Source organism: Mustelus asterias, unplaced genomic scaffold, assembly GCF_964213995.1.
Source record: "Mustelus asterias unplaced genomic scaffold, sMusAst1.hap1.1 HAP1_SCAFFOLD_3279, whole genome shotgun sequence".
Taxonomy (NCBI): Eukaryota; Metazoa; Chordata; class Chondrichthyes; order Carcharhiniformes; family Triakidae; genus Mustelus; species Mustelus asterias.
Genome location: NW_027593224.1, coordinates 16,267 through 32,532, shown reverse-complemented (window position 1 = coordinate 32,532; position 16,266 = coordinate 16,267).

Below are 16,266 nucleotides of genomic sequence, written 5' to 3'. Positions count from 1 at the left end.
GAGTCAGTGTGTGTGGGACCCGTACCCCAGTGAGAGTCAGTGTGTGTGGAACCCGTACCCCAGTGAGAGTCAGTGTGTGTGGGACCCGTACCCCAGTGAGAGTCAGTGTGTGTGGGACCCGTACCCCAGTGAGAGTCAGTGTGTGTGGGACCCGTACCCCAGTGAGAGTCAGTGTGTGTGGGACCCGTACCCCAGTGAGAGTCAGTGTGTGTGGGACCCGTACCCCAGTGAGAGTCAGTGTGTGTGGGACCCGTACCCCAGTGAGAGTCAGTGTGTGTGGAACCCGTACCCCAGTGAGAGTCAGTGTGTGTGGGACCCGTACCCCAGTGAGAGTCAGTGTGTGTGGGACCCGTACCCCAGTGAGAGTCAGTGTGTGTGGGACCCGTACCCCAGTGAGAGTCAGTGTGTGTGGGACCCGTACCCCAGTGAGAGTCAGTGTGTGTGGAACCCGTACCCCAGTGAGAGTCAGTGTGTGTGGGACCCGTACCCCAGTGAGAGTCAGTGTGTGTGGGACCCGTACCCCAGTGAGAGTCAGTGTGTGTGGGACCCGTACCCCAGTGAGAGTCAGTGTGTGTGGGACCCGTACCCCAGTGAGAGTCAGTGTGTGTGGGACCCGTACCCCAGTGAGAGTCAGTGTGTGTGGGACCCGTACCCCAGTGAGAGTCAGTGTGTGTGGGACCCGTACCCCAGTGAGAGTCAGTGTGTGTGGGACCCGTACCCCAGTGAGAGTCAGTGTGTGTGGGACCCGTACCCCAGTGAGAGTCAGTGTGTGTGGGACCCGTACCCCAGTGAGAGTCAGTGTGTGTGGGACCCGTACCCCAGTGAGAGTCAGTGTGTGTGGAACCCGTACCCCAGTGAGAGTCAGTGTGTGTGTGGAACCCGTACCCCAGTGAGAGTCAGTGTGTGTGGGACCCGTACCCCAGTGAGAGTCAGTGTGTGTGGGACCCGTACCCCAGTGAGAGTCAGTGTGTGTGGAACCCGTACCCCAGTGAGAGTCAGTGTGTGTGGGACCCGTACCCCAGTGAGAGTCAGTGTGTGTGGGGACCCGTACCCCAGTGAGAGTCAGTGTGTGTGGAACCCGTACCCCAGTGAGAGTCAGTGTGTGTGGGACCCGTACCCCAGTGAGAGTCAGTGTGTGTGGGACCCGTACCCCAGTGAGAGTCAGTGTGTGTGGGACCCGTACCCCAGTGAGAGTCAGTGTGTGTGGGACCCGTACCCCAGTGAGAGTCAGTGTGTGTGGGACCCGTACCCCAGTGAGAGTCAGTGTGTGTGGGACCCGTACCCCAGTGAGAGTCAGTGTGTGTGGGACCCGTACCCCAGTGAGAGTCAGTGTGTGTGGGACCCGTACCCCAGTGAGAGTCAGTGTGTGTGGGACCCGTACCCCAGTGAGAGTCAGTGTGTGTGGGACCCGTACCCCAGTGAGAGTCAGTGTGTGTGGAACCCGTACCCCAGTGAGAGTCAGTGTGTGTGGGACCCGTACCCCAGTGAGAGTCAGTGTGTGGGGAACCCGTACCCCAGTGAGAGTCAGTGTGTGTGGGACCCGTACCCCAGTGAGAGTCAGTGTGTGGGGAACCCGTACCCCAGTGAGAGTCAGTGTGTGTGGAACCCGTACCCCAGTGAGAGTCAGTGTGTGTGGAACCCGTACCCCAGTGAGAGTCAGTGTGTGTGGGACCCGTACCCCAGTGAGAGTCAGTGTGTGTGGGACCCGTACCCCAGTGAGAGTCAGTGTGTGTGGGACCCGTACCCCAGTGAGAGTCAGTGTGTGTGGGACCCGTACCCCAGTGAGAGTCAGTGTGTGTGTGGAACCCCTACCCCAACGAGCTTAAGTGCAGTCAATGGGCTGATTTAAATAGTCCAATGCTCCTTAATTTAAACAATTCTCGCCTCGTTGATGCTGCTATTTTTGTCGGAAGTATTGCGGAATTCTGAGTTCGAAGTGATTTCTTTGTTGAAGTTGGAAGTCTGGGGGATGGGGTTGGATTGAGGAGGGACATGCGAGTCAGAGTAAAAGGAATTGGGAATTTGGAGTTAGTTTGTTCTAACCCTCCGTTCCCACGCAGCGAGCCTGCGACTGATGTGGGGGAAAAATTACTGAGGAAGTTTACAGTTAATTGCAGTAAATTAGCCCAGTCTGCTGTACTGTGAGGCGGTGCGGAGTTAACCCTTCCACTGCCATCTCAACCACCCTCCTTTCAGGCCAGGAGTGTGTGTATCTCCCACCCGGCGTCCCCCAGCCCTGCCTCTGGCCGGCTGCTCGTTGGCTGCAGTTAAGGACATGTCAGACGCTACTCGAAGGCAGGGCAGTGTTGTATAGGCCACACAGACTCTCCTGGGAGCGGTTGGAGGGCTCTCGAGTGGGGCTGATTATCCAAGTCTGGAAAGGAACCGCACACTCATATCGTTCTCCTCTCATCAGCTGCTCACACTGCAGGAGGCCATTCGGCCCACCCATCCCGTGCTAGCTCCTTGAAAGATCTATCCAATTACTCCCTCCCCCCCCCCCCCCCCCCCCGCTCTCTGCCCCCACAGCCCTGCAAATTTCTCCTTCTCCAGTATTTTCTCCCCTTTTGAACGTTCCTATTGGGCCAACTCTTGACTTTCAATGGTATTTCCATCACTGAATCCCCCCACTATCAACATCCTGGGGGTTACCATCGCTGAATCCCCCCCACTATCAACATCCTGGGGGTTACCATCGCTGAATCCCCCACTATCAACATCCTGGGGGTTCCCATCACTGAATCCCCCCACTATCAACATCCTGGGGGTTACCATCACTGAATCCCCCCACTATCAACATCCTGGGGGTTACCATCACTGAATCCCCCCACTATCAACATCCTGGGGGTTACCATCACTGAATCCCCCCAACTATCAACATCCTGGGGGTTACCATCACTGAATCCCCCCAACTATCAACATCCTGGGGGTTACCATCACTGAATCCCCCACTATCAACATCCTGGGGGTTACCATCACTGAATCCCCCCACTATCAACATCCTGGGGGTTCCCATCACTGAATCCCCCACTATCAACATCCTGGGGGTTACCGTCACTGAATCCCCCACTATCAACATCCTGGGGGTTACCATCACTGAATCCCCCACTATCAACATCCTGGGGGTCACCATCACTGAACCTCCCCCACTATCAACATCCTGGGGGTTACCATCACTGAATCCCCCACTATCAACATCCTGGGGGTCACCATCACTGAACCTCCCCCACTATCAACATCCTGGGGGTTACCATCACTGAACCACCCCACTATCAACATCCTGGGGGTTCCCATCACTGAATCCCCCACTATCAACATCCTGGGGGCTCCCATCACTGAATCCCCCACTATCAACATCCTGGGGGTTACCATCACTGAACCACCCCACTATCAACATCCTGGGGGTTCCCATCACTGAATCCCCCACTATCAACATCCTGGGGGTTACCATCACTGAATCCCCCCACTATCAACATCCTGGGGGCTCCCATCACTGAATCCCCCCACTATCAACATCCTGGGGGTTACCATCACTGAACCACCCCACTATCAACATCCTGGGGGTTCCCATCACTGAATCCCCCACTATCAACATCCTGGGGGTTACCATCACTGAATCCCCCCACTATCAACATCCTGGGGGCTCCCATCACTGAATCCCCCCACTATCAACATCCTGGGGGTTCCCATCACTGACTCCCCCACTATCAACATCCTAGGGGTTACCACCACTGAATCCCCCCCACGTGGTCCACATAGGCACCCAAGACATAGGTAGGAAAAGGGATGGGGATGTAAGGCAGAAATTCAGGGAATTAGGGTGGGAGCTTAGAGCTGGAACAAACAAAGTTGTTATCTCTGGTTTGTTACCCGTGCCACGTGCTGGCGAGGAGAGGAATAGGGAGAGAGAGCAGTTGAACACGTGGTTACAGGGATGGTGCAGGAGGGAGGGTTTCAGATACCTGGACAATTGGGGCTCATTCTGGGGTAGGTGGGACCTCTACAAACAGGATGGTCTGCACTTGAACCAGAGGGGTACCAATATCTTGGGGGGGAAATTTGGTAATGCTCTTCGGGAGGGTTTAAACTAATTCAGCAGGGGGGGGGGGTACCTGAATTGTAGCTCCGGTGTACAGGAGGTTGAGAGTAGTGAGGTCATGGGTGAGGTTTCAGGGTCGCAGGAGTGTACTGGCAGGCAGGAAGGTGGTTTGAAATGTGTATACTTCAACGCCAGGAGCATCCGGAATAAGGTGGGTGAACTTGCAGCATGGGTTGGTACCTGGGATTTCGATGTTGTGGCCATCTCGGAGACATGGATAGAGCAGGGACAGGAATGGTTGTTGCAGGTTCCAGGGTTTAGATGTTTCAGTAAGTGCAGGGAAGGTGGTAAAAGAGGGGGAGGTGTGGCATTGTTAGTCAAGGACAGTATTACGGTGGCAGAAAGGACATTTGATGAGGACTCGTCTACTGAGGTAGTTTGGGCTGAGGTTAGAAACAGGAAAGGAGAGGTCACCCTGTTGGGAGTTTTCTATAGGCCTCCGAAAAGTTCCAGAGATGTAGAGGAAAGGATTGCAAAGATGATTCTGGATAGGAGCAGGGTAGTTGTTATGGGGGACTTTAACTTTGCAAATATTGACTGGAAAAGCTATAGTTCGAGTACTTTAGAGGGGTCAGTTTTTGTCCAATGTGTGCAGGAGGGTTTCCTGACACAGTATGTAGATAGGCCAACAAGAGGCGAGGCCACATTGGATTTGGTACTGGGTAATGAACCAGGCCAGGTGTTAGGTTTGGAGGTAGGCGAGCACTTTGGTGATAGTGACCACAATTCGGTTACGTTTACTTTAGCGATGGAAAGGGATAGGTATATACCGAAGGGCAAGAGTTATAGCTGGGGGAAAGGAAATTATGATGCGATTAGGCGAGATTTAGGATGCAAAGGATGGGGAAGGAAACTGCAGGGGATGGGCACAATTGAAATGTGGAGCTTGTTCAAGGAACAGCTACTGGGTGTCCTTGATAAGTATGTACCTGTCAGGCAGGGAGGAAGTGGTCGAGCGAGGGAACCGTGGTTTACTAAAGAAGTTGAATCTCTTGTGAAGAGGAAGAAGGAGACTTATGTAAAGATAAGACGTGAAGGCTCAGTTAGGGAGCTTGAGAATTACAAGTTAGCCAGGAAGGACCTAAAGAGAGAGCTGAGAAGAGCCAGGAGGGGACATGAGAAGTCTTTGGCAGGTACGATCAAGGAAAACCCTAAAGCTTTCTATAGGTATGTCAGGAGTAAAAGAATGACTAGGGTAAGATTAGGGCCAGTCAAGGACAGTGGTGGGAAGTTGTGTGTGGAGTCTGAAGAGATAGGAGAGGCACTAAATGAATATTTTTCGTTAGTATTCACGCAGGAAAAAGACAATGTTGTCGAGGAGAATACTGAGATACAGGCTATTGGACTAGACGGAATTGAGGTTCATAAGGAGGAGGTGTTAGCAATTCTGGAAAGTGTGAAAATAGATAAGTCCCCTGGGCCGGATGGGATTTATCCGAGGATTCTCTGGGAGGCTAGAGAGGAGATTGCAGAGCCTTTGGCTTTGATCTTTGTGTCGTCATTGTCTACAGGAATAGTGCCAGAAGACTGGAGGATAGCAAATGTTGTCCCCTTGTTCAAGAAGGGGAGTAGGGACAACCCTGGTAATTATAGACCGGTGAGCCTTACTTCTGTTGTGGACAAAGTTTTGGAAAGGATTATAAGAGATAGGATTTATAATCATCTAGAAAGGAATAATTTGATTAGGGATAGTCAGCACGGTTTTGTGAAGGGTAGGTCGTGCCTCACAAACCTTATTGAGTTCTTTGAGAAGGTGACCAAAGAGATGGATGAGGGTAAAGCGGTTGATGTGGTGTATATGGATTTCAGCAAAGCGTTTGATAAGGTTCCCCACGGTAAGCTATTGCAGAAAATACGAACACATGGGATTGAGGGTGATTTAGTGGGTTTGGATCAGGAATTGGCTAGCTGTAAGAAAACAGAGGGTGGTAGTTGATGGGAAATGTTCATCCTGGAGTTCAGTTACTAGTGGTGTACTGCAAGGATCTGTTTTGGGGCCACTGCTGTTTGTCATTTTTATTAATGACCTGGATGAGGGCGTAGAAGGATGGGCTAATAAATTTGCGGATGACACTAAAGTCGGTGGATATGTGGACAGTGCGGAAGGTTGTTGCAGGTTACAGAGGGACATAGATAAGCTGCAGGGCTGGGCTGAGAGGTGGCAAATGGAGTTTAATGTGGAAAAGTGTGAGGTGATTCACTTTGGAAGGAGTAACAGGATTACAGAGTACTGGGCTAATGGTAAGATACTTGGTAATGTGGATGAGCAGAAAGATCCAGGTGTCCATGTGCATAGATCCCTGAAAGTTGGCACCCAGGTTGAGAGGGTTGTTAAGAAGGTGTATGGTATGTTAGCTTTTATTGGTAGAGGGATTGAGTTTCAGAGCCAGGAGGTCATGTTGCAACTGTACAAAACTCTGGTGCGGCCGCACTTGGAGTATTGCGTACAGTTCTGGTCGCCGCATTATAGGAAGGATGTGGAAGTGTTGGAAAGGGTGCAGAGGAGATTTACCAGGATGTTGCCTGGTATGGTGGGAAAATCGTATGAGGAAAGGCTGAGGGGCTTGAGGTTGTTTTCGTTAGAGAGAAGAAGGTTAAGAGGTGACTTAATAGAGGCTCACAAGATGATCAGAGGATTAGATAGGGTGGATAGTGAGAGCCTTTTTCCTCGGATGGGGATAGCTAGCACAAGGGGACATAGCTTTAAATTGAGGGGTGAGAGATATAGGACAGATGTTAGAGGTAGGTTCTTTACTCAGAGAGTAGTAAGGGCGTGGAATGCCCTGCCTGCAGCAGTAGTGGAGTCACCAACATTAAGAGCGTTCAAATGGTTATTGGATAAACATATGGATGATATTGGAATAGTGTAGATTAGAGGGGCTTCAGATTGGTTTCACTGGTCGGCACAACATCGAGGGCCGAAGGGCCTGTACTGCGTTGTAATGTTCTATGTTCTACTATCAACATCCTGGGGGTTCCCATTGACCAGAAACTGAGCTGGACCCAGCCATATAAATACTGTGGCTCCCAGAGCAGGTCAGAGGCTGGGAATCCTGCGGAGAGTAACTCACCTCCTGACTCCCCAAAGCCTGTCCACCATCTACAAGGCACAAGTCAGGAGTGTGATGGAATACACCCCACTTGCCTGGATGGGTGCGGCTCCAACAACACTCAAGAAGCTCGACACCATCCAGGACAAAGCAGCCCCGCTCGATCGACACGCTAACCACAAACACTCACTCCCTCCACCCCCGACGCACAGTGACAGCCGTGTGAACCGTCTACAAGATGCACCGCAGCGACTCACCAAGGCTCCTTCCACAGCACCTTCCAAACCCACCACCTCTACCATCTAGAAGGACAAGGGGGGGGCAGCAGACACATGGGGAACACCCCCACCTGCAAGTTCCCCCCTCCGAGCCACTCACCATCCCGACTTGGAAATATATCGGCCGTTCCTTCACTGTGGCTGGGGTCAAAATCCCGGAACTCCCTCCCTAACAGCACAGTGGGTGTACCTACACCACACGGGGACTGACTGATGTCCAATCAGAATCCCGGAACTCCCTCCCTAACAGCACAGTGCGTGTACCTACACCACACGGGGACTGACTGATGTCCAATCACAATCCTGGAACTCCCTCCCTAACAGCACAGTGGGTGTACCTACACCACACGGGACTGACTGATGTCCAATCAGAATCCCGGAACTCCCTCCCTAACAGCACAGTGGGTGTACCTACACCACACGGGGACTGCAGCGGGTTCAAGATGGCGGCTCACCCACCCCCTTCTCAAGGGACAATTAGGGACGGGTAATAAACACTGGACCAGCCAGCGACGCCCTGATGTTAAAAATATCAGTGTGCGCGCCACTGAGTTCACAGGTCTCCGGAAACCTTTTCCGCACTAATTTGAAGGTGATTAAATGGATTAATTGCCGCTCCAATTAGAGGGGTCATTTCCAGGACTGGGAGGGTCGCTTCCCACGATCTGAGTAAATTGCCTCTTATGTCAATACTAAATACCAGGGTTAAACACAAGCCTAACAATCGCCAGCCTTTCAATTCACTTCAGATCATCAAAGGCCTTCAGACAGCATTCTCCAGCCAAACCCCAGACACAGGGGGCCCGGGATTCAAAACTAAACCGTGTGTGTGGGCCTAATCTGTAAGATCGCAGGAGCAATGCCGTAGTCTGACTGCACCTCAATACAACAACAAAATCTGAGAGATTCTCTCACCCCCCTGCCTCTGTGCGGCGCTCCCTCAGCACTGACCCTCCCACAGTGCGGCGCTCCCTCAGCACTGACCCTCCCACAGTGCGGCGCTCCCTCAGCACTGACCCTCCCACAGTGCGGCGCTCCCTCAGCACTGACCCTCCCACAGTGCGGCGCTCCCTCAGCACTGACCCTCCCACAGTGCGGCGCTCCCTCAGCACTGACCCTCCCACAGTGCGGCGCTCCCTCAGTACTGACCCTCCCACAGTGCGGCGCTCCCTCAGTACTGACCCTCCCACAGTGCGGCGCTCCCTCAGCGCCGACGCTCCCACAGTGCGACGCCCCCTCAGCACTGACCCTCCCACAGTGCGGCGCTCCCTCGGCACTGACCCTCCCACAGTGCGGCGCTCCCTCAGTACTGACCCTCCCACAGTGCGGCGCTCCCTCGGCACTGACCCTCCCACAGTGCGGCGCCCCCTCAGCACTGACTCTCCCACAGTGCGGCGCTCCCTCAGCACTGACCCTCCCACAGTGCGGCGCTCCCACTGTGCGGCGCTCCCTCAGCGCCGACCCTCCCACAGTGCGGTGCTCCCTCAGCGCCGACCCTCCCACAGTGCGGTGCTCCCTCAGCGCCGACCCTCCCACAGTGCGGCGCTCCCTCAGCACTGACCCTCCCACAGTGCGGCGCTCCCTCAGCACTGACCCTCCCACAGTGCGGCGCTCCCTCAGCACTGACCCTCAGCATTTGACAAGGTCCTTCATGCTAGGCCGGTGCAAAATATTAAATCTCACGGGGTCAGGGGTGAACTAGCCAGATGGGTGCAGAAGTGGCTTGGCCATAGAAGCCAGGCGGTCACGTTGGAAGGGTGTGTTTCTGAATGGAGGTCTGTAACTAGTGGTGTTCCGCAGGGATCAGTGCTGGGACCTCTGCTGTTTGTAATATATATAAATGACTTGGACGGAAACATAGCTGGTCTGATTAGCAAGTTTGTGGATGATACTAAGATTGGCGGAGTTGCGGATCGTGATGAACATTGTCAGAGAATATCGCCGGATATAGATAGGCTGGAAAACTGGGCGGAGAAATGGCAGATGGAATTTAATCCGGATAAATGTGAGGTGATGCATTTTGGTTGATCCAATTCAGGTGGGAGCTATAAAATAAATGGCAGAACCATTAGGAGCGTAGACACACAGAGAGATCTGGGAGCACAGGTCCACAGATCCTTAAAAGTGGCAGCACAGGTGGAAAAGGTGGTGCAGAAACCATACGGCACGCTTGTCTTCATCGACGGGGCATCGAGTATAAAAGTTGGCAAATTATGTTACAGGTGTATGAAACGTTGTTTAGGCCACATTTGGAATACTGTGTCCAATTCTGGTCATCACACTACCAGAAGGACATGGAGGCTTTGGAGAGAGTACAGAAAAGGTTTACCAGGATGATGCCTGGTATGGAGTGTATTCGCTATGAGGAGAGATTGAATAAACTGGGATTGTTCTCCCTGGAAAGTCAGAGGCTGAGGGGCGACCGGATAGAAGTTTATAAAATTATGAGGGGTACAGATAGGGTGAACAGTTTTTCCCAGGGAGGAAATGACAATTACAAGGGGGCACAAGTTCAGGATAAGGGGGGGAAGGTTTAGTGGAGATGTGCGGGGGAAGGTTTTTACACAGAGGGTGGTGGGGGCCTGGAATGAGCTGCCAAGTGAGGTGGTTGAGGCAGTTACGTTAGTCACATTTAAGACTTATCTGGAGAGACACTTGAACAGACGGGGAATAGAGGGATACAGGCGGTTGGTCTGGATAGAACAATGTGATTGGCGCAGGCTTGGAGGGCCGAAGGGCCTCTTCCTGTGCTGTACTGTTGGTTTGATCTTTGATCCTCTGACAGTGCGGCGCGTAGAGTTCAGGGAAAGTTCAGGGAGAGGGAAGGGGTATTGGTCGCGGAATTGAAGAATTTGGCCTTGGGTGACTGTCTGTGTGGAGTCTGCACGTTCTCCCCATGTCTGCATGGGTTTCCTCCGGGTGCTCTGGTTTCCTCACACAGTCCAAAGATGTGCAGGTTGGGTGGATTGGCCATGCTAAATTGTCCCTTAGTGTCCAAAGATGTGTAGGTTAGGTGGATTGGCCATGCTAAATTGCCCCTCAGTGTCCAAAGATGTGTAGGTTAGGTGGATTGGCCAGGGTAACTGTGTCGGGTTATGGGGATCAGGCAGCGAATGGGACTGTGTTACATGCCCTGTCAGCGAGTCAGTGTGGATTTGATGGACCGAATGGCCTCCCTCTGCACCGTAGGGATTCTCTGATCTTTGACAACTGTGATCAGGGCAGGATTACAGGCCATTCTCTAATTACAAGCCATGGGGGTCAGTAATAGATATCAAAGCTTTCGTGTGAGCTGCCGTATTTAGAATGTCGGTTGAAATTATCTGCGTCTCGGCTGGTGAATCTATCACACTGCGGGGAATCTGGGACTATGCACCGGCTTCGGGAAGGGTAGCCCAGTACAGCAAACACGAGACTCCTGCCCACAGGAACCAGACCCAAGCACATCAAACATCCCACAAACCCCACATCAATCATCGAATCCTTACAGTGCAGAAGGAGGCCATTCGGCCCATCGAGTCTGCACCAACCACAATCCCACCCAGGCCCCATCCCCGTAACCCCACATATTTACCCTGCTAATCCCCCTGACATTAAGGGGCAATTTAGCATGGCCAATCCACCCAACCTGCACATCTTTGGACACTAAGGGGCAATTTAGCATGGCCAATCCACTTAACCTGGACATCTTTGGATACTAAGGGGCAATTTAGCACGGCCAATCCACCTAACCTGCACATCTTTCAGACTGTGGGAGGAAACCGGAGCGCCCGGAGGAAACCCACGCAGACACGGGGAGAACGTGCAGACACCACACAGACAGTGACCCGAGCCGGGAATCGAACCCGGGTCCCTGGCGCTGAGAGGCAGCGGTGCTAACCCACTGTGCCAGCCCCCATCTCCTTCAATCCCCAACTGCCCCGAAAGAGTCTCCATCCCGAACCCTTCGCAAAGGTTTACCCGGCTGATTCCGGGGATGGCGGGACTGATGTACGAGGAGAGATTGACCAGGTTAGGATTGTTTTCACTGGAGTTCAGACCAATGAGGGGGGGGGATCTCATAGAGACTTATAAAATTCTAACAGGACGAGACAGGGTAGATGCAGAGAGGATGTTCCCGATGGTGGGGGGGTCCAGAACCAGGGGGTCACAGTCTGAGGATTCGGGGTAGACCATTTAGGACGGGGGTGAGGAGACATTTCCTCACCCGGTGAGCCTGTGGAATTCATTCCCACAGGAAGGAGTTGATGCCAAAACATTGAATGTATTTGTTTCCCAGCTTCCCAGAGGTTCACATATGTGCCAGGTGCGTGGAACTGCAGCTCTTGAGAGACCGTGTTAGGGAACTGGAGCTGCAGATCGCTGACCTTAGCCTAATCAGGGAAAATGGGAGAAAAATTGACAGCAGTTATAGGCAACTAGTTACACCGGGGCATCGGGAGAATGACACGTGGGTCACAGTTAGGAGGAGTAAAGGGCAGAAGGGTAAAGTACAAGGGAGGTCTCCAGAGGTGTCTCAAAATAGGAAGGGCTTGGTGACAGGTGTGAGAGGGGAGGGGAGTGGACAGTTAGAAGAAGGGTCACCTGTGGTTGTCCCACTCCAAAACAGGTACATTGTTTTAGATAGTGTGGAGGAGTGTGCCTCTCCAGGGGTAAGACACAGTGACCAGGTCACTGGCACACAGTCAGGCTCTGTGGCCCGGAAAGGGAAGAGAGGGGTTAGGAGAGCGATAGTGGTGGGGGATGCGTCAGTTAGAGGGACAGACAGGCGATTCTGTGGGGGCGAACGGGACTCCAGGATGGTAGTCTGCCTACCTGGTGCTGGGGTCACGGATGTCTCCGAGCGGATAGGAGGCATTTTAAAAGGGGAAGATAAAGAAACGGATGTCATTATACACATTGGTGGAAATGACGTAGATAGGAAGAGTAGGGGGGTCCTAAGGGAGCAATTCAGGGACTTGGGAAATAGGTTAAAAAGTAGGGTCACTAGGGTGGCCATCTCTGGGCTGCTCCCAATGCCTCGTGCCAGTGAGGATAAGAATAGGGAGTTGGTTCAAATGAATGCCTGGCTAAAGGACTGGTCCAGGAGGGAGGGCTTTATTTTCATAGACCAATGGGAGGTTTTCAGGAGAGGATGGCACCTGTACAAGAGGGAGGGGTCACAACTAAGTTGGAAGGGCACAAATACCCTGGCTGGGAGCTTTGCTAATGCAGTTCGGGGGGGTTTAAACTAGTGTGGCAGGGGGGTGGGGATCAAACTATTAGGTCTATAAGTGTGGTGGCTGGGGACGAGCTTGGGGCTGGGACAAGGCTGGCAAAGAAGAAGAGCACTCTGGGGGAGGACGACCTCACTGAGCCTGGGGGTCTGGAGTGCTTATACTTCAATGCAAGGAGCGTAGCAGGTAAGACAGACGAACTTGGGGCCTTAATGCGCACGAGGAATTTGGATGTGGTTGCGGTGACGGAGACTTGGTTGAAAGAGGGACAGGACTGGCAGCTGAATATTCCAGGGTACAAGTGTTTTAGGCGAGACAGAGGAGGGGCCAAAAGAGGTGGGGGAGTAGCGGTATTGGTTGGAGAGCATATTACAGCGGTGCAGAGGGAGGACAATTCGGAGGAGTCGTGTAGCGAGTCACTCTGGGTGGAGCTTAGAAACAGGAAAGGCGCAGTCACTATGTTGGGGGTGTACTACAGGCCCCCCAACAGCCCAAGGGAAGTGGAAGAATGGATATGTCAGGAGATACTGGATAGGTGCAGGAAATATAGGGTTGTTGTAGTGGGAGACTTCAATTTCCCTGGTATAGACTGGAAATCGCTGAGGGCAGGGACTCTGGATGGTGAGGCATTTGTAAAATGTGTACAGGAGGGTTCGTTGGAACAATATGTGGACAGCCCAACTAGAGAGGGGCCTATACTGGACCTGGTGCTGGGGAATGAACCCGGTCAGGTCTTCAAAGTTTTGGTCGGGGAACATGTGGCAAATAGTGACCACAATTCTGTTAGCTTTAGGATAGTGATGGAAAAGGATGAGTGGTGTCCCAAGGGTAAGGTGTTGGATTGGGGGAAGGCTAACTTTATTGGGATCAGGCAGAAATTGGCAGCTCTTGATTGGGAGAGGCTGTTTGAGGGTAAATCCACATCTGGTATGTGGCAGTCTTTTAAGGAATGGTTGTTAGGGCTACAGGACAAGCATGTGCCTGTAAAAAAGAAGGATAGGAAGGGTAGGATTAGAGAACCGTGGATAACCAGGGAAATTGAGGGACTGGTCAAAAGGAAAAGAGAGGCGTATGTTAGGTCCAAGCAGCTAAAAACGGAGGGAGCTCTGGAAGAGTATAATGAAAGTAGGAAAATACTCAAACGGGGAATTAGAAGAGCAAAAAGGGGTCACGAAATGTTCTTGGCAGACAGGATTAAGGAGAATCCCAAGGCATTTTATTCATACGTTAGGAACAAAAGGGTTGTAAGGGAAAAAATCGGACCTCTCAGGGACAAAAGTGGGGACTTATGCTTGGAGCCCAAAGAGGTAGGGGAGATCCTAAATGAATACTTTGCGTCGGTATTCACTAAGGAGAGGGATGTGTTGACTGGGAGTGTCTCGGAGGGGAGTGTTGAACCGTTGGAGAAAATCTCCATTACAAAGGAGGAAGTGTTAGGTTTGTTAGAGAATATAAAGACTGACAAATCCCCAGGGCCTGATGGAATCTATCCAAGGCTGCTCAGGGAGACGAGAGGTGAAATAGTTGGGCCTCTGACGCAAATCTTTGTCTCGTCACTGGACACAGGTGAGGTCCCAGAGGATTGGAGGATAGCCAATGTGGTCCCGTTATTTAAGAAGGGTAGGAAGGATAACCCGGGTAATTATAGGCCGGTGAGCTTGACGTCCGTGGTGGGGAAGTTGTTGGAGAAGATTCTTAAAGATAGGATGTATGCGCATTTAGAAAGGAATAAACTCATTAACGATAGTCAACATGGTTTTGTGAGAGGGAGGTCATGCCTCACGAACCTGGTGGTGTTTTTTGAAGAAGTGACCAAAATGGTTGACGAAGGAAGGGCCGTGGATGTTGTCTATATGGACTTTAGTAAAGCGTTTGACAAAGTCCCTCATGGTAGGCTAGTGAAAAAGGTTGGATCCCATGGGATAAAGGGGGAGGTGGCTAGATGGGTGGAGAACTGGCTTGGTCATAGAAGACAGAGGGTGGTAGTGGAAGGGTCTTTTTCCGGCTGGAGGCCTGTGACTAGTGGTGTACCGCAGGGCTCTGTATTGGGACCTCTGCTGTTTGTGATTTATATAAATGATCTGGAAGAAGGAGTAACTGGGGTGATCAGTAAGTTTGCGGACGACACAAAACTGGCAGGACTTGCAGATAGTGAGGAACATTGTCAGAGGCTACAGAAAGATATAGATAGGCTGGAAATTTGGGCAAGGAAATGGCAGATGGAGTTCAATCCTGATAAATGCGAAGTGATGCATTTTGGTGGGAATAATGTAGGGAGGAGCTACACGATAAATGGAAGAACCATAAAGGGTGTAGAGACGCAGAGGGACCTGGGTGTGCAAGTCCACAGATCTTTGAAGGTGACGTCACAGGTGGAGAAGGTGGTGAAGAAGGCATATGGCATGCTTGCCTTTATAGGACGGGGCATAGAGTATAAAAGTTGGGGTCTGATGTTGCAGATGTATAGAACGTTGGTTCGGCCGCATTTGGAATACTGCGTCCAGTTCTGGTCGCCACACTACCAGAAGGACGTGGAGGCTTTGGAGAGAGTACAGAGGAGGTTTACCAGGATGTTGCCTGGTATGGAGGGGCTTGGTTATGAGGAGAGATTGGGGAAACTGGGGTTGTTCTCCTTGGAAAGACGGAGGATGAGGGGAGACTTAATAGAGGTGTATAAAATTATGAAAGGCATAGATAGGGTGAACGGTGGGAAGCTTTTCCCCGGGTCGGTGGTGACGTTCACGAGGGGTCATAGGTTCAAGGTGAAGGGGGGGAGGTTTAACACAGATATCAGAAGGACATATTTCACACAGAGGGTCGTGGTGGCCTGGAATGTGTTGCCGGGCAAGGTGGTGGAGGCGGACACACTGGGAACGTTTAAGACTTATCTAGACAGCTATATGAACGGAGTGGGAATGGAGGGATACAAAAGAGTGATCTAGTTTGGACCAGGGAGCGGCGCGGGCTAATTGTTCCTGGTTTCTCGTTTCAAGGCTTCATTCTACGATCATCTTGCTGGTGCCAGTACAGAGTGAGACTGCGGATAGTTGGGAACCTGTCTCGGGGGCAGGGGATTCATATGGTGTTCGTGGAAGTGGAAATGACTAGGGTTGGGAAGCATTTTCCGATCGGGGCCATTGTGATCTCCTGGACTCGTTTCGATCGCCTCAGGGGGTCGGAGAGGAATTTCCCAGATTTTTTTTCCCCATATTGGCCCTGGGGTTTTTCACTCTGGGTTTTCGCCTCTCCCTGGAGATCACATGGTCTGGAATGGGGGGGTGGGGGTAAGTTAATAGGTTGTAATGAACAAAGCATCGTAGCTGTGAGGGACAGCTCGGTGGATAGGATATTGGTATGTAGATAGGCTGGAAAATTGGGTGGGGATCCTGGATTCAGGATTCAATCCTGGACCGGGGAGCGGCGCGGGCTTGGAGGGCCGAAGGGCCTGTTCCTGTGCTGTATTGTTCTTTGTTTGTTCTTTGTATTCCAGAGGCGGCTGGATATAGCACTTGGGGGCGAACGGGATCAAAGGTTATGGGGAGAAAGCAGGATTAGGCTATTGAATTGGACGATTTGCCACTGGGGTACAGGGTCCCCTCCTCTCCTGAAGGTGCTGACTCTCA